The sequence below is a fragment of the Camelus ferus genome, chromosome 3 (genome assembly GCF_009834535.1).
Source record: "Camelus ferus isolate YT-003-E chromosome 3, BCGSAC_Cfer_1.0, whole genome shotgun sequence".
Classification (NCBI taxonomy): Eukaryota; Metazoa; Chordata; class Mammalia; order Artiodactyla; family Camelidae; genus Camelus; species Camelus ferus.
In genome coordinates this window covers 65091310-65109101 of record NC_045698.1, presented here as the reverse complement: position 1 = coordinate 65109101, position 17792 = coordinate 65091310, and positions in this window count along the sequence as shown.

Below are 17792 nucleotides of genomic sequence, written 5' to 3'. Positions count from 1 at the left end.
GGAGGTAAACTGTACTGTGATTGCAACAAAGGACTCAGCTACCCCCACAGGGTTCTCTGGAGCTGGGATGGTCCCTCTGAGTCGTACCATTTGAGTCAAGGAACTAAGCTTAATAACTCCACACTGACCAGCCATCTAATGCAGGCTATTTCCCAGAGAGAGGCAGAACTTTGGGTGGGGTGGCTCCCTTCAGCTGAAAGTAAATTCCAGAGAGGGATTCAGCAGAGAACTATCAACATCAACAGTTCAGCAACTGAGTGCCTCGGTCCTGAAGGGAGGGATCTCAGCAATGCACGATTTCCACCACCGCCCCACACTTGTGCCACTTGTATGCACTGGCTTCACATGATATGTTCTAGGGGAAAGTCCTCCAAGATTCTGATTGGCTTCTTTTTCTGAGGAAGCTGAAAGAGGTTAGTAGGACAAACTCATTGCAGCTGGTCTCAAGGCTGTCATTGTCTCCCTCCTCGTTACCCATTCTAGAGTCTTCTTATCCTCAACTAGTACCTTCTCTGGTGTACGTAGTTTAATTTGTGGGGTGACCCAGACCTCATCCCTGAGGGGACTGAGTCCCTAGTCATCATACCTTTCTCAGGCCATGACTGATATATTTTTCCATTTACTCTTCAAATTGGGCAAAGAAATACCAAAAAAATCCCCCAGTGGATCACCTAAGTGCCAAACAGATTTTTCTATACCCTATGATGTAGCAGCAGCCTTGCTGCTTTCTCTTCAGGACTGATTACCCCTCTCAGGATGGTGACTCCTTGCCTTGACTACTGGGCCCTTGGCCTGAAGAACCTGAAGTGATTGGGTGTAAACATAGTTTAAAGTTTAACAGGACATAATACTGTCATTTGATGGAAGTGCTTCTCTTCTGGGAAACAGGATCTGTAAACCCATAGAAGCACAAATTCCCCACTGAGTGGGTCACTGAGAGAGTTAGTAAATGAGGTTGTCCCTACCTCCAACCCTAGGTCCCTGGATACATGTATCCGGCCTCTTAGACACAAGGAACTATATAATGATGGTTGATTGAGGGGCATGCTGCACTTACACTCCATCCTTAAAGGTTATCATCTCCAAGCTGGCACTTCATTTGTGCTTTCACAAGGCATTCTATCACTCTACTAGGCAGGCAGCTTCTAGGAGTGTGGTATTTGATAAGGCCAATGGATCTTATGACCATGTATCCACTTTAGCACCTTTGTTGTAGAAAGGACTCTTTGATTTGATACAATGTTATACAAATCCTGTGCCGGTGGACCAAATACTCTCTAGCTGTGGGATAGTGGTGCCAATTGATGCCCTGCAGGAAGATAAGGCAAACCCACACCTAAAACATTAATTGATTCCAGGGTGAGAAGGGTAAAGTGTAATCAAGCTATCACCAATTGCTTGCTAGTTGGTATCGTGAGGGATGACTCCATACAGGGGACTCAGCATTGGTCTCTGTTATAAATGGATTGCTTTTGTCCCCCCTGTATTCTTATGTTGGAGCCCTACCTCCCCCCACCTCCCCCACAATGTGATGATACTAGGAGGTTAGGCCTTTGGCAGGTATTAGGATTAGATGAGGTCATGAGAGTGGGGCCCTCATGAATGGGATTGGTGCCCATGTAAGATTCACAAAAGAACTTGCTTCCCTTTTCTGCTCCCTACCATGTAAGGATACAATAAGCTGGCATTCTACAACCTGAAAGAAGGCCTTCACCTGAACTTGACTATGTTGAAACCTGATCTCAGACTTCCAACCACCAACAGAAATAAATTTCTGTTGTTTATAAGTCACCCAGTCCATGGCACTTTGCAATAGCCTCCTGAACTAAGACAGTGTCTACTGCTGGAATTTGGCCATTCAGCAGCTGCAGTAGCTAGATGAATGTTGTAAAGGAGAGCTCATGCTGATGGGCCCATGCATAGCCTCTTCACTGCCACCATGGCTATCTGACTTATGTTCCCATTATGTCAGCAATGAGATGACAATGACAGACTGACTGACATGAGCTAAGTCATTTGGTCTGCTTGGTTATTTAGTGCCTCTTCCATGATAATTGCTCTCTGGTGGAGATCAGCGTGTGACATAAGGTCCTCACACTACGTGTCCACTCCCATGTGTCCACCTATATGCTTCTCTTCGGAACCATTTATCCTGTTTCTAAGCCTTCTTCCCATCCCCTGACCAACCAGATAAACCATTTTCCACAGCCTATGAGTTTATAATATTCTTACCTCAGGCTACTTTTCTTTCCACGCACAATAAATAACAAACACACCACCCAAAACTCTGCTCATTAGGGGGACTTCCTCTCCCCACTGTCTTTCAGGGCCACCTCTAAGGGGTGGTGATATAGCAGACTATTTTTGGCTTATACCCACTCATCTGTGAATGAAGCTCAGACTTTTTCTTTTCTCCTCTGCAAGCTAGTCATAAGGACCCCTTGTCCCTGCAGCCCTCTGTGTTAGCTGAAAAAGATGTACCAGTGCAACAATGGCAAATAGCATGGGCTTCATTAATGTGCAACTTTTATTTATAATTGGTGGCTGCTGAGCTCACAGACTTTAGACTTGGTGTTGTGACCCGAGTTCATGGTAGATAATTCTGGCTGCATGGACATTTAGTCTCGCATGGTCGAGGGTCCAGTAGTACCCAGGAGTTGTTTATTAAATGGTGTATAATTCTCTACATGGCATGTGCAAGGGGTTCTCAGTGTTTCCTGCTCTCAGCCTGTAGGAGATGAGTCTCATTATTTGCTGCTAAGAAGGCTCCCTGACTTTTACACTTCCTCTTTGATTGGTAATTAATCATTGCCTTTCTCTAATGCATTAATGACACTCAGCGGGAGCCATCCTATCCCATTGTCCTTATAATTAGTATGTTCACCTCTCAAAAGTCTGAAATGTTGCACCAGCCACTTCATTTCTTCCAGGATTATTCCATCCCAGTTCATCATCAGTGAAAGTGTAAACAACTGCATGGCCACTTCATGATAGGGATTATCCACCATTGCCAGCCATTTGCACTAACCTAGCTCCAAAATCCTACTTTAGAGCAGCTTCCTCAGAGCACTTCTGGTACCAAATTTCTTAAGTCTTGTTCTCTGGGAAACAGATTCTGAAGGAGATTTGAGTGCAAAATGTTTATTGAGGAAGATCCTTGGGATCCACACCTTTGAGGGAATCAAGGAGGTAGGTGTGGACAGAGAGAAAAGTTGAACTTCAGTGCAGTCACAAAAAGGGATTCTGCTGTGCTGCTGGGTATCTCTGAAACTGGGATGGCCCTTCCTCAAAGCGATGAGATTGAGTCTTAATTCCCCAGAGTGGGCAGGCTTTGTCTGTAGGCTGATCCTGGGAAAGTGGTATAATTTGTGTGAGATAAATCTTTGGCTGAGGGTAATTCCCAGAGAGGGTCTTAGCTTCTGGTCCTTAGCCTCCAACTTATCCAGTTACTAGGGGAGTTAGTGACTTGGTTCTGAAGGGGAGATCTGAGTAGTACACCATAGAGTCCTCTATGTACTATAAACTCACACTACACACTAACATTTTCTTTTAATGAGACCTAGGATAAGGTCAAGAAAAAAATCCTCCTTTTCCTAGATATCTCTAAGCAAAATGAGGTACCCCACCCTTCAAAATGCTGAAGACTATTCTTTTACTACAAAGAAAGTACACAAATGATTTCAGTCAAGGACAAGGTCAAGAATTAAGATCTCTCACCACAATGAAACCAAAATATAACATCTAACATAGATAAATGTCAGTTCAAAATATTTAATTGCACAAACATAGACCAGAGGAGACCTGATATGATAACATTTCATGTAGAGGATATCCAGGGGGCTTAGTTGTTTCCAAGCTTAATATGTGTCAAGAGTATAAAGGCAACTATCAAGAAAGCAAATGTATTTAGTCTCTATTAATAGAAATATAGTTGCTAACAGATGTTATGGTTCTGCCATATATTCCATAATGGATAACCACATCTGGAGAGGTACTCAGTTCTCAACCTCACATTTTAAAAGACACAATTCAAAACCAGACTGAGTCCTAAGAATAGCAATCAGAGATCTGAAAATAATGCACTATGGAGAAAAGCTGAAGGGTCTGGGAGTAGTTATTCCAGAAAGAAGAGACCTCCATGAAGAGGAAGGAAGTTGACTGAATATATTGGGTCTGGGTTTTTCCAGAAAGAAGGTCTAGGATTTGTGGGTAGAAATTACAGGGAACAGATCTCAACTCAATATAATGAAAACCTTTCAAACAATTAGAGCTGTCTGACACCAGAGCCGGCACTGATGGCTCTGCCCTGGAAGTGTCCAAGCCAAGGCTCCCCTCAGGGAAGCTGAGGTCTCCCCCAAAAACATTCTTCAAAATCTTATTTTTCTAAGATCAGGGGTTAAGAGCTAAGACTATCTCAGGACAGAAAAAAGGTAAATTTCCCCAAAAGTGGCTAATTTTCCCTTTTCTCCTATGTTTGAATATATGTATGTATGTAAAATTCTCCCAAGCTCAGCAATAGGGCAGGAATCCTGCTTCTTTTATTGCCGTTGCCAAGAACAGATGCATGGATAAATAATACCTGAAAGAAGAAATGGCCAACAGCTCATTAACAAACTGATACAACTCATATGTTTTTATCTCTTATCTAGATATGCCTACCCATACTGTTTCTTAAGAACTCCTCAATAAAGTGAGCCATCCGCATGAATTCAAGCAAACTGTCACCTCCTTGGGACCCAGTCCTCCCATCTGGAAATAAATACAAGAGTTGGGGATAAATAATTCTTTAATCTCTTTCAGCCCAAGTAGTCTCATAGCCCAAGGGAAGGAGGCATTGTTTTTATTAAGAATGCCTTGAAAGTCATTAGTTTTCCAGAAGCAACTTTTTCTTTTTCTTTTTTTTTTTTTCTTTTTGACTATACAAAGTAGTTGCAGAAGATCTCCTTGTTATTGAAATTTATGACATAGTAAAACACCTGGAATAAAGCAAAAGATAAAGAACTCCCAAGAAGAAAAATCTCTAAAATAATCAGAGATGTTTGTTTGGGTTTTGGTTTTTCAGTCATTTTAATCTTTTTCCTGTGAGTTCATAGAAAATTTCAAAAATCAACTGCTCTACACTAGGTATACATGACTAGGGGAAGTCAGCTGATTTTAAGAACTCTGTGCTAAAAAGAATGTCCACCTTAAAGTGATGCTTTTTTAAAAAAGAGGACATTGAGGATTTTTTTTTTTTTTTTTTTTGGTAGAAAACATGGTAGAATACTATTAAGATTGGAACAGGACTGGGTTTTTTTTTTAAGGACAGGGATGTCATGTTACACATGTGTTTCAAAGGATTTGCATAATATTTTAAAAGTTTATCATCTTATATTTGAATCACAGCTCAATAAAAGAATTAAAATATATATTACCATAGCTGTTATTAAAATTATTTAAAATATAATCAAAATATCATTAATAACTTTTCATCTGAATCCAAAAAAGAGAAAAAATGTGCTTCCTTTCCATCTAGGAGCAGTAACATAGTTTAGCAGACTGAGGAGCTGTCTAGAAGGTGAATTTTGGATGGTAACAAAAGGCACATCCCTCCTTAAACATTCACCTTGAATCTAACACAGATCTGAAATGCTTATATTTGTCATTACTGTGGGTGCTGGTACTCTGGTCACTGCTAAAATATAGTATACTCTCTGAAAGAACAACACAATTTAGTAACATTTATTTTCAGATAATCAACAGATTAACTAGTCATCTAAAATGCTACCCACAAGCAGCTGTTAATCAGCTGCTAAAAAGTAAATGTAATCTTAATCTATATTAATAGAAGTGTAATTTCATAATGAAGAAAATAAAACCCAGGCAAGGAAAATGTCAAAATAATCTGGGAGAGGGGTGGGAGTAAAGAAGGTGAAAGAAGAAAAGGTCAGAAGGAGAGAGGGGTCCAGATGGGAGGACCTAGTGAAGAAGCAGCAAAATGAGAGAGAGTGGGAATTTGGGAGGCAGCGTGAAGATTCTGGGCCTTGGAGCTGAAAAAGAAGATGCCTGACTTGAAGGACAAATCTTAATGACTTCAAGGATGGGTCCTGTACCCCAGTTTAAATGAGGAGTTAGCTAATGTTTGTGAGGTGCTTTGCTCTTTACAAAGTACGTTCACATTGATGATAATACTTCATCCATCCATCCTACGAGATGGTACCTAGCTATTAGCCTCATTTTAAAGATGGAGAAACTAAGGCTAAGATGAAATGATTTGCCCAGATTCACAACAGGTCTTTCAACTCCAATCTCACACAGTCATCACACGCCAGATAGCAGCTTCTAGATGGTTTTTGTTTTATTTTACCGACTTTGAAGAAAAGGGACTAGTTAGAAATAAACAGTATTGAACTACACCACACTTTATACATTTCAAAATGCTTTCACATACAGTCTATTGTTTGCTTCTCAGGAAATGTTATCCCCATTTTATAGATTAAGAAAACTATGACACCGAATAACTCCAAATTCTAGGGGAAATCACTGATGTGGAACTAAAAGTCAAGTTCACCAAGTCTTGCTCTTCCTACACCACCATGCTGGGTCCCTGTCCCGGTCTTTGCAAAGCTGATCTCAGGACTGGGCCATGATTAGTGAGATTTACAGAAAAGAAGACTGGAAGGAAAAGCAAAAAAACCGCAGGACACACAGAAATCGAATAGGATCCCATAGTCAGAGTTACATTAAACTGGTTTGAAAAAAGGCCTATAAATTAAAATATTCATACAAGAACAATAATAAGTGCTTTGGAAAGGGAAAAAATAAAGTCTCTGCTAAAATCACTGTATGGTTTTCCTATAACTGTTGGCCACACCACCAAGAAATGCAATATCAATTATCAACACATGTTAAGAATAAACCATATCTTTAAAAAATGATACAGATGAACTTACTTACAAAACAGAAATAAACTTACAGACATAGAAAACAAACTTTGGTTACAAAAGAGGAAAGAGGGGAGGGATAAATTTGGACTTTGAGATTAACATATACACGCTACTATATATAAAATAGATAAACAAGGACCTCCTGTATGGCACAGGGAGCTATATTCACTACCTTATAATAACCTGTAATGGAGAAGAATCTGAAAAAGATATATATACATATACACACACACATATATATATATAACTGAATCACTTTGCTGTACACCTGAAACATTGTGTATCTGTTATACTTCAATAAAAAAGTTAAAATTAAAAAAGCAAAGAAAGAAACAAAATGAACAAAAAAAGAATAAACCCCAACAACTGCACAGATAAGAGGCATGATGATCTCCATTTGAGCTTCCAAAATAATTATTTCTACAGCTGTACTGCAGGTGGGGGAAGCCATCTTGATATCACAGACTGGAGAAATCTTTTTACTGACTATGCTCATCATACATGTGGCAGACAATTTGTAGGTATTTTACTTTTATAGGGCCCTGAGTAAATATTTCCAGAAAAACTGAATAACATTTGAATAAGATTTCATTTATTACAGCTGACATATTTCCCTTTTTGAGCTCCCTGTTTTGTGCTATTATATCTTCCGTAACAGATGAAAATGTATTTGTGAAAAGTCATAAGTGATACTAATATTTTGCTGTTACCTTTCTTTAAGACGAAGACTGCTTATGTCATGCTGCAGTTGGTTTACTGATTTTTAAAACTGCAAAATAAAGACCTGGGAAAAAATTAGCTCAGCAACTCTTGACCTCAGTTTAGTAATGCAGTCTTTGTACATCTCACATCAAGATATCTGCAATTATTCCAAACTCTATTATGGAATTTTTCCAAAAGCCTCAAAATAAAGCAAAAACAAAACCCAAAAAAGTTGCAAAACTCTTAGGAGATAAAGTGGCAAAAGACTGTCACAAAATTGAATTACTGGTAATGAATGGAAGTCTAAAAAGAAATCTGGAGGTCACTGATTTAGACCAGTGGCTCTCATCCTTGGCTGAACAGTAAATCCACTGGGAGGTTTTTTTTTCCAATCGTAACATGAAGGCTACACCTCAGATGAATCTCTGGGTATAGGATCCAGGTGTATTTTTTTCAGGGTCCCCAGGAGATCTCAATATACAACCAAGGTTGGAAACAACTAGAATAGAACCATTCAAAGACTAGATCCTTAAAATGGTGCTATCTTCTATTAGGTTTGGGGGAAGGAGGAGGATGAGAAATGAAGTAAGAGCTAGCTGAATCACTTCCTCACAATATGACTAAGCCAAGTCTTCAATTCTGAATCTCGAGACTTCCTCAGGAGGCTGTCATGAAGAAAAAATTAAATGAGAGAACACGTGAAAGCATCTCGCCCACTACTTGTCACATGAAAAGCACTGAATACGTCTTCCTTTCCTCCTCTTCTATCTCCCCAAGTGTTTTAGGTAAGCACTACTTCTGACCAAATGGATTAGGGAGAAATAGATCTAAACACAGGCACAACTGTTTCCAGAGAACTTTTAGGCAAATACAACTACAATTGCTTTTTTTGCCAATAACAGAAGTATGCACAGTCTTCAGTTCACTAATGACTCCCATGCCAAAAGCTCATCTAAAAATTGGTTGTTTGAAGCAAAAATGAGATGCCATATTTTGCCAGTTGGCTAAACCAAAAGATTGATAATCATCGATAATCATCAATGTTGGCAAGAACGCGGGAAAAGAAGGCTGTGAAAATGTAAATGAGTACAACCTTTTTTTGGAGAACAATTTGGCAGTATCTGTCAAAAATTTAAACATACATACTCTCCCATCCAACTAATTTGTTTCTGGGCACCTATCCTAGAGACCTACCTGCACAAACCTACAGAAAGAGATTTTGTTTGGGGGGTTGTTTTTCTTTCACAGCACGTATGACTTTCTGAAATTATTTGTTTGCAGTCCATCTTCACACCAGAAGGTAAACTCTTGTGCGAAGAGGTTCTACAGTCTTGCTCACCAGGGGCCACGTTATTGTCATATTAGCTGCCCACAATGTCATGCTGTTGGAAACATATATCTCTTTGGTTTCTGATGCACTATCTCCATCAATCCATTCCTGGCTCTCTTTATTTTATTCATTTTAATTTAAATAATATAGAAACACTCATGAACATACCTCTAACCCAAAAAATGATATGAACAATAACTAATACCTACTTAAATGTTCTCCCCATGGCATCCTCAGTGTGCTCCTCACCCTCACCACCTCAAGGGTAACCACCATTCTGAACTTGGTGTTTATTGTTCCTTGGCTTATTTTTAAGTGTTACAAAAATGGTATTGTACTATATATAGTTTTCTGGGATTTTCTTTTTTCACTAATATTTTGTGACAGATTCATCTGGGGTGTTGTGTATATTTATACTCATTCATTGCAAGCAAATATTTCCTTGTGAGAATTACCTATACACACTTATCTATTCTCCTAGAGTTGGCATTTTTGTGTTTCCATTTTGGGGCTATTAAGAACAGTGGTACTAGGCACACTCTTCCTGACATTTTTATAGCACCAGGTTGACTTCTGGCAGGAAATCTGGCTGCCATCACTGTAACCCTTAACCCCATCACCCACAAGAATCATTGATGGGCTCCCCTCAAAGGTCAAATTTCCCTCCCCACTCCCTCCCTCAACCAGACCAGTTCAAGGGAGGGAACTCATAAAAGGGGCATGCACTCCCTTTAAAAGGCAGCTCTTGGCAGCCAACATTTAGTGGCAAAACTGGCTCCTTTCAGAATTATCCTGCTACCTCCAACCCCTGACTGGCTGATGACTTTGCCCACCTGCCAGAATTTTAAAGATATTTTTAATTGAAAAACAAATTTCTGGACACTTCGATTTCAACACTTTATTACTATCATTTCAAAAACTTAACTGCTAAGAGAATATTAGCTACTGATATTAACTCCCACAGACATTCTTGTTTAGCACTTACACTTGACATCTAATGCCACAAAATGCACAGAGGGACTCCTTAATTGGTAAACACACATGTAAACACGTGTGCACGTGCGCACACACACACACACACACAATAGCCTAAATAAAAATTCCAGTATCAATAGCTACTTACAACCTATTTTATTTCCTTACTAAGTTCTGACATAAAAGATTTAGAGCAACTTAGAAAAAGAAGAAAGAATAACCCATGTCTTGTCTTCAATTGTTTTTTGGAGGGGTTTTTTTGGTTTTTTTACTTACTTTAGAATAGTGCCCAAGTCATTTGTAATGCCTTTGTAAATACTACTTTGGTCTTATCAGTATTTTATGATCTTTTCTGTTGTTCCCATTGTACAAAGACCTCAAATTACAGAAATCATGTCTTTTTAGGTTTTTTTAAACTTTCTGCCTCTTCCCAGGAAAGAGAAAACAAGAGAGACTGTCAATTATGGACCATCTAACTAAAAATATCCTTATAGATAACCACCAGCCCCACCTTGCACCTTTCTGTTCAGAATACAGGTGTTAAGTGCTAAGGTATGTGTTTTGCTAAAACCATGGCCTCAAATTCTTAAATACACAGTCACCAGTCCTGCTCTCCACCACAGCCTAAATCCTCTACATCCAGGAGCATTCTTTTATCTTTGCCTCCTAGTCAGCTCCTCCACACATTTAGCCCCTGCCCTTCCATCCTACCTCAGCTCCTTCTCTTTCAGTAGCCCCTTCCTCAGTTCTGCACGGTTACAACAGGGAACAATGGTGGAAGACACCTAGCCAGCCAACTACCTTAAACCCCAGGAGGACTGGAGTGCTACTCAAGGATCCCTTCTGGAGCCCACATGTGATCAACTCACTGTTCCTGGGGCCTCAGACAACTCAGTAAAATTAAGTCTACTCTCTTGCCCCATGGCCACTGCCAGTCTCTTTACAAAGACTATTGAGATCAACAGCGTGAACTTCCTCTACCTCTCACACCTCCCCTGCCCACACTTTCATCTATTTTTATCTGTACCCATCCGTGCCAGCTTTCTTCTCATTCCAGAGGAAATGACCTTCCTTTTCTAGTTTCTAACTAATTTCTTCACCTGTGCTGGCAAATTCCATGCCTCCCACACAGTTCAGAATCACCCTTATTCTTTCTCTCTCTAGCTTGGTTACTTCCATGAACACCTAAGAATTCATTTGTAAACCAACAAACAAAATTCCATCATCTCTATTTTTCTCCTTCCCCTCACTAAAAGGACAGAGGGCAGTTCCACCCCATGTTGACTTACCTCCTGTCCACTCTTCCACAGACTGCAGTGTGGATTCCAGACCTTACATTCCACTCAAGGGTCTCTCGTAAGACTGTAACACCACCCTCACACCCCATCCCCAGTTGCTAAATCCAATGCATTTTTTCTCTCCATGTAAACTTTAGCCGACCTCTTTGTGACAGGTAACACTATTAAGCACTTCCTTCCTCTTGAAATTTTCTTCTCTTGACTTACAATTCCTGCTTCTCCTCTTAACATGTATAACCATTTTCCTTTTCTCACCCCCCCTTTTTTGCCTCTTGTTCTGTTGCTGTACTCTTAAAATGCTCATGCTCCTATGGTGCTAACCTTGGCCTTCTAACTCATTACTCGGAGTGTATTTTCCTTAGAAAGTTCCACCTCCTCATCTTGGAGCCCCAACTCCCAATTCTTCCATAGAGCTACAGACCCATACAGCCAGCTGTCTTCTGGGCATCCAAAGGGTAACAAGTCCCACACTGAGTTCATAATTCCCTTCATTCCCAACCTACCCACCCCAAACCACTAATTTGACCCTCTTGATTTCTCTTTCTAATGAAAAGGAATCACCATCTGCTTAATCCCACCCATGTGATCCCTGGGAATATGACAGCTCTCCCACATTCATTCAATCTGTCCCTGAGTCTTATACAATCAACCACCTTAACATCATTGCCATCTATTCCCTCCCTCTCCATTCCCATTGCTTCTGCCTAAATTCAGACTCTTTTCATCATTAAAAATGAATAAGAACTATGTTTGCTGAGAGCACTATATGCTGGGAACTTAACATACACAATAATCACAAAGAAGAATAATGTACAAAGGTACTATTACCCATACTTTTACAGATGAAAAAACTGAGACCCAGAGAAGAAAAACAGCCTCCCAAGCTCACACGGTCCAGAAGTGGCAGAGCCAGAGTCTATCCAAATTTAAGTCTTCCTAGCTCCAAAGTTCACAACTTCTCTTCCATTTTATCAACCTCCTGTGGCAATAGCTTTCTAACTGGTTTCCCTACATCTTGTCTCACATTCCAAGTCCAATCCAATCTACAATGCAGACAAAACCAGTGTTCCTTTTTTAAAAATTAGTTTTATTGTGAAAATAACACATATTCAGAAAATGTTTACAAAATAAGGGCAGCTTAAATTATTATAAAGTCATCTTTCTAAAATGCAAATCTAATTTTATTTCTGACATTTTCCTAACCTTTTCAATGTCTCTCTGCTGCCCTTCGGGTAAAATGAAACCTTAGCAAAGTGCAGAGGGTCCTCCAGGATGTCACTTCAGCCTCATCTCCTGCCAGGCCAGATATCCCACCCTCCACTCCAGCCTCACAGGCTGCATCTCCACGCTCTGGACTTTGATCTTACCTGGATCCCAACAGAGAATCTGAGGTGTGTTCCTCTCTACTCCTTGCTTTACCCCCTACATTAGATACCTCTTTTGCTTTTCAGAAATTATGTCTGACTGCTCTTTTCAGAAGATGCTGTATCTAAAGAGAAAAGGACTCTTGGCAACATTGCAGGGCCAAAGCAATGCAACTCATAAAAGGCTTCACTGTTCACATGGACCATCAGAACCAGTGAAGTTCTGACATATGTAAGACATGTCTACTCTGCCCAAAAAAAAAAGGAAGATTTGAGGCAATCATCACTTATAGTGGGTAGGAGGAAGGACTCTATTTTGACTAAAGACTACAATTCAGTAATTTCTACCCACAGCCCCTTACCACCCCAAAATTACAGTCAAACCAGTTGGTAATGTTGATTTATTATTATTGCCATTATTTTATGTGACCCATCTAGCTGCGCCAGCTAGAACCCTCAGACACATCCTTGACATTTCCCTCCCTGCCCCCTCAACCTATCACAATGTCCTATTTTGCTTCCTAAACTATCATTTGAAGCTACCCACATTGCTAGCCATCTCCAGCATTACTTTCCTCAGGCAAGCTATCCTTGTCTCTCAGCTAAAGTACTGAGATAGCCTCCTAGCTAGTTCACAGAATACAGTTTGACTTCTTCTCAGCCAGTCTTTATTTTGGAGCTAGTTAACTGCAAAACACAGATATGATCATATCACCACCCCACCTCCATCCCTGCATGATTAAGTTTTTAATGTCTTTACTTTGATAACAAAGTCAACGTTCTTCAATATTCCCATCACCTAGAACAAGATTTGGCACACAGTAGGCACTCAAAACACTTTCCTTAAATGAATGAATGAATATAGCCTTCATCTATAATCTTTTTTTCTTTAATCAAGAATTCCCATCCTCTTGACTTCTTTCTGTTCTATGTTCCCACTGATCACTTGGTTTTTCCCTCTGTTTTTCATCCCTCTTCCTTTCCCCCTTCACCAAGTTAATTCCTACCTCTTACTTCAGTTCAGAATGTAACCGTCATGTCTCCAGAGCAGCCTTCCCTTACCAACCCAACTAGTCCAAAGTCCTTCTTACAGGCTTTCATTGCCTCATGAGCCTCTTTTCCACAGTGCTTGTCACATTTCCAGTTCTATATGTGGTTGAGTAATTATTTTACTGATGTCCCCTGCCCTGCTAGCCTGTAGCACTATGAAGGCAGGACTGTGTCTGTTTTCCCTAATCAACATATCCCAGGCACTTAGCACAGCGTTTGACACTCAGGAGACATTCAATAAGTAGTGAATAGATTAATAAATGCATTATAAATTAATGTACAGAGTGCACATCCCTTTTACAATTTCAATATTGAGCTGAAACCTAGAAGCTCATTTGAGAGTCAAATAGCAGAAGATAGTTCTCTTTCCACTTTTTTTTTCTTTGAAAGTCCTAATGAAGTTCAAAGTACAACTGCTGAATTGCCAGGACACAATGCTTTTAAATATTATTTCATCTGAATTGTTACAGGACAACTGTACTTTTTAAAAAGATACCTTTTCTGGGTTTTGAGAACCAAAAAATAAACATGGAGGCAAGTTTTGCAATAATTAGCCTGAATAAAATAAAATCTCTCTAACCTAAAGTAAGACCTCTCATGTTACCAATAAAGTGTAAACTTTTTTTCTAGACAAAAAATAACCTGTGCAATTTTAAATACAAAAAATAAGGTTTGATGCTTCTTGGAGTTTACTGGTGTGTATGCAGGATGACTGTTTTGAAGAAATCACTGTTATAAGCAACAATTCATGTAGTCAATATGCCTGACATTCCTAGGAAAATTAAATCATGAAGTCATACAGTTTTTAAATGATTGATGTTAATATATCTTTTTAAGGAACTAGGTTTTATTACACTTTTAGTAAGATGCTTTGTCGAAAGGAAAAGAGATCTCTTGCCACATTGCAGGCCAAAGGCAGTACCATCCATTGTAAATACTACCACCTGCTTGGAAATCAATCATCAGAAATGGAGAAGTCCTAACAGACTTAGGGCATAACTTTCTTCTCTGAAGTGGAGATGTGATGCCATCATTTTAACTTCTGGATAATTTATGGTGGTGTGGAGATGGAGTATAGAGTTGTCTTTGGTTAAAGACCATGCCAGAGTTGTTCCCACCTCTACCCGACAACTCAGGTGTAGAACTGAGTTAATACTTATGATACTCTAGCCTTATAGGTTGGTGCTAGGTCCCTCCCTTGTATTTATTTCTTTTATTCAAGATCCCCTCAACCATTTCCCTCCTATGGTAAGCACTCACTCTAATATACTTACTACATATATCATGGGGTATGTGCATGTCCTTATAAAGCACAAACACTGGCCTACAGGCCATCTATGATCTGGTGCCAACTAACCCTGACTTCATCTCCCCCGACTCTCACAATCTCACCCCACTTAGGCCACCCCAACCTCCTAGCTATTTCTTGAACTTACTATGCACACCTCAGGGCCTTTGTACCTGCTATTTCTTCTACCCAATACACTCATTGCTAACATAGCCACGTGGCTCACTCACTTCCTTCATGTCTCTGTTCAAACATTGCTTTATTTTTTAAAGGGGGGAGGGAGAAAACTTTCCCTAATCATTCTATTGAAAAGCGTAATCCCCTTTGTCACTTTCTGTCTCTGTATTTTGGATTTTCTTAGTTGCAGTTGTTGCCACCTGAGATACTTTTTGTACCTATCTTTGTTTTTTGTCTTTCTCCTTCACTGGAATGAGAGGCGATAGGGCATCCTGGTTAAAAGCCAGACCCTAGAGTTAGAGTTACTAGGCTTGCATTCTCACCCTACCACTTACTATGTGATCTTCAGCAGGTAGCCTGGTGCCTCCATTTCCTTCATTCAAAATGCGGACGATGATAGTGTCCACTGCATATGGTTACAATCTGATCTGGCACACAATCTACGCTATTTAGTATTACCTGCTGTTACTATTATTACATTTATTTTTGTTACTAGAATTAAGCTCCATGGAGACAGGGACTGAATTTTCTTCGTATTCTCATTAATTAATTAATTAAATAAATAAATAAATGCTATTTTGTATGTGTATGATTTTTTAAAGAAAAAATTTTAAGTATAAGACGCATATAGAAAACTGAACATCATAATTGTACAGCTCTGTGAATTTTCACCAATAAACCCATGAAACTATCACCCATGTTAAGAAATAAAACATTACCAGCCCACCAGAAATCCATTCCAATAACTATGACCCTCTCCCCAAAAGTAACCAATATCTTGACTCCTATCATTACAGATTAATTCTGCCTATTTTTGAAATTTGCATAAATAGAATCATATAGTTGGCACTTCTTAGTAACTGCTTTCATTAGTTGTAGTACATAGCAGTCATTCATTCATTCTCATCACTGTATAATATTCCAGTGAACACTGTATGATAGTCCATTACTGTCTTCTAATGTAGAACTATACCATCACTTACTTACTCATTCTCTGGCTGATGGACACTTGAGTGTCTGGTTTCCAGCTTATTATGAATGGTGTTGGTCTAAATATTCTCAGATATGTGTGGTGCACATAGGTATGCATATGTATCTGCCTAGGAGACTAATTTACTGGGAAGTAGGGCATACTTCTGTTTGGCTTTAGAAGATTCTGCCCAACAGTTTTCCCAAATGGTCGTACCAAATGTAATAGCAGTAGGTGAATGTTCCAGTGTTCACGTACTTTTAAGCAACATAAATATTGTACAATAGATTTTGTCCTCTTTCCCTCTGTTTTCACTGAAGACTATGCTTTTAAGATCTACATATGTTGCTCTACACTTATTTCCTCTAACTACTTCATAATATTTAACATTATGCTTTCATCAATTAAATTGTCTTTCTGACTTTTTTGGAATGGTGCTTGTCAGTGTACTAGGTGTTTGTTTGCCTGCCCACCACCCATTCCCCTCTTCTTCCACTCTGATAACCACCTGTGTTCATTGACATGGACAAATGCTCCAGTCCCAGCCCCCAGAGTGACTCTTAGGTCATCCAAACCAATCACAGTACTTTTATTTCCCTTATGACCTTGTTCTGGTCAATGAGACCTGTAGAGAAGTTTGTGTAGGATGGAAAACTGGGAAAGTTGCTTCTTCTGAAAAGGTTTCTTAGCTCTTCTACAGAAACACAAGGAAGAAGTCCTCTTTTCTTACCTGGGCTTTGGTGTGAGATTATGAGAGCTGGATCTGCTGCAGCCATCTTGTGACCAGGGAGGGAGCTGGATAAAAGATGGAAAAACTGAGTCCATCATGACAGTACTAAACCAGGAGCACCCTACCTCCAGACTTGTTAGATGAGTAAATCATATTAATTGGATTCTTTTTACTTGGCAACCAAAATGGTCCCATTACAACAATTAAAACATTAGCATTTGCTTATTCTTTAAAAGCAATTATATATTTGAAATGTATTCATATAACACTGTTTCTCAGACCCTTTACTTTGTTTTAACTAATTTCAATTTGATGACATTTATTGACTATAAGTTTAATTTTATGACACTGATCATCTAACAAACCAGTATCTATTTCAACTTACTGTTCAGCATTGTGCAACATGTTCATTTATAATTTTAGAACACAGTTGACATTGAACAAATATGGTCTGCTAATTAAAGGATATCATAATACATTTGAAATAGTGTTTTAACCTTGTACCTTAGAAAAAGTACGTTAGCCCCAAATTTTCAAAATAATGTCATGTCTTCTATAATAAATATAGTTCATAAATTTTAGAGCAACTTTTATTCATTTTAATTTTTAGATAGGTAATACATACATTGATATAATACACATGTCACTTACCTGGATTCTTGATTTATTTGGCAAGTTTTTTATAGGCTAATTATAATTTCAGTCTTTTATCTTCACACAATATAAAATAATATAATGACACTTGCTGGAATGCATATTCTGCATTAGCCACTGAAACTGGGCCTTTGTAAATATGATTTAATTTTACTTCTAAGAGGTATTTTTATTCTAATTTTTAGCAGAATGAAATAAGGCTCAGAGAGGCAAACACAGCAAGTAAGGAGCATGGCTGGAATTTGAACCAAAATCTGTTGGATTATAAAATATACTTTTAGCTACTTTGCTATATGATTCTTCTAATTTTTTACTGTGATAACTATAT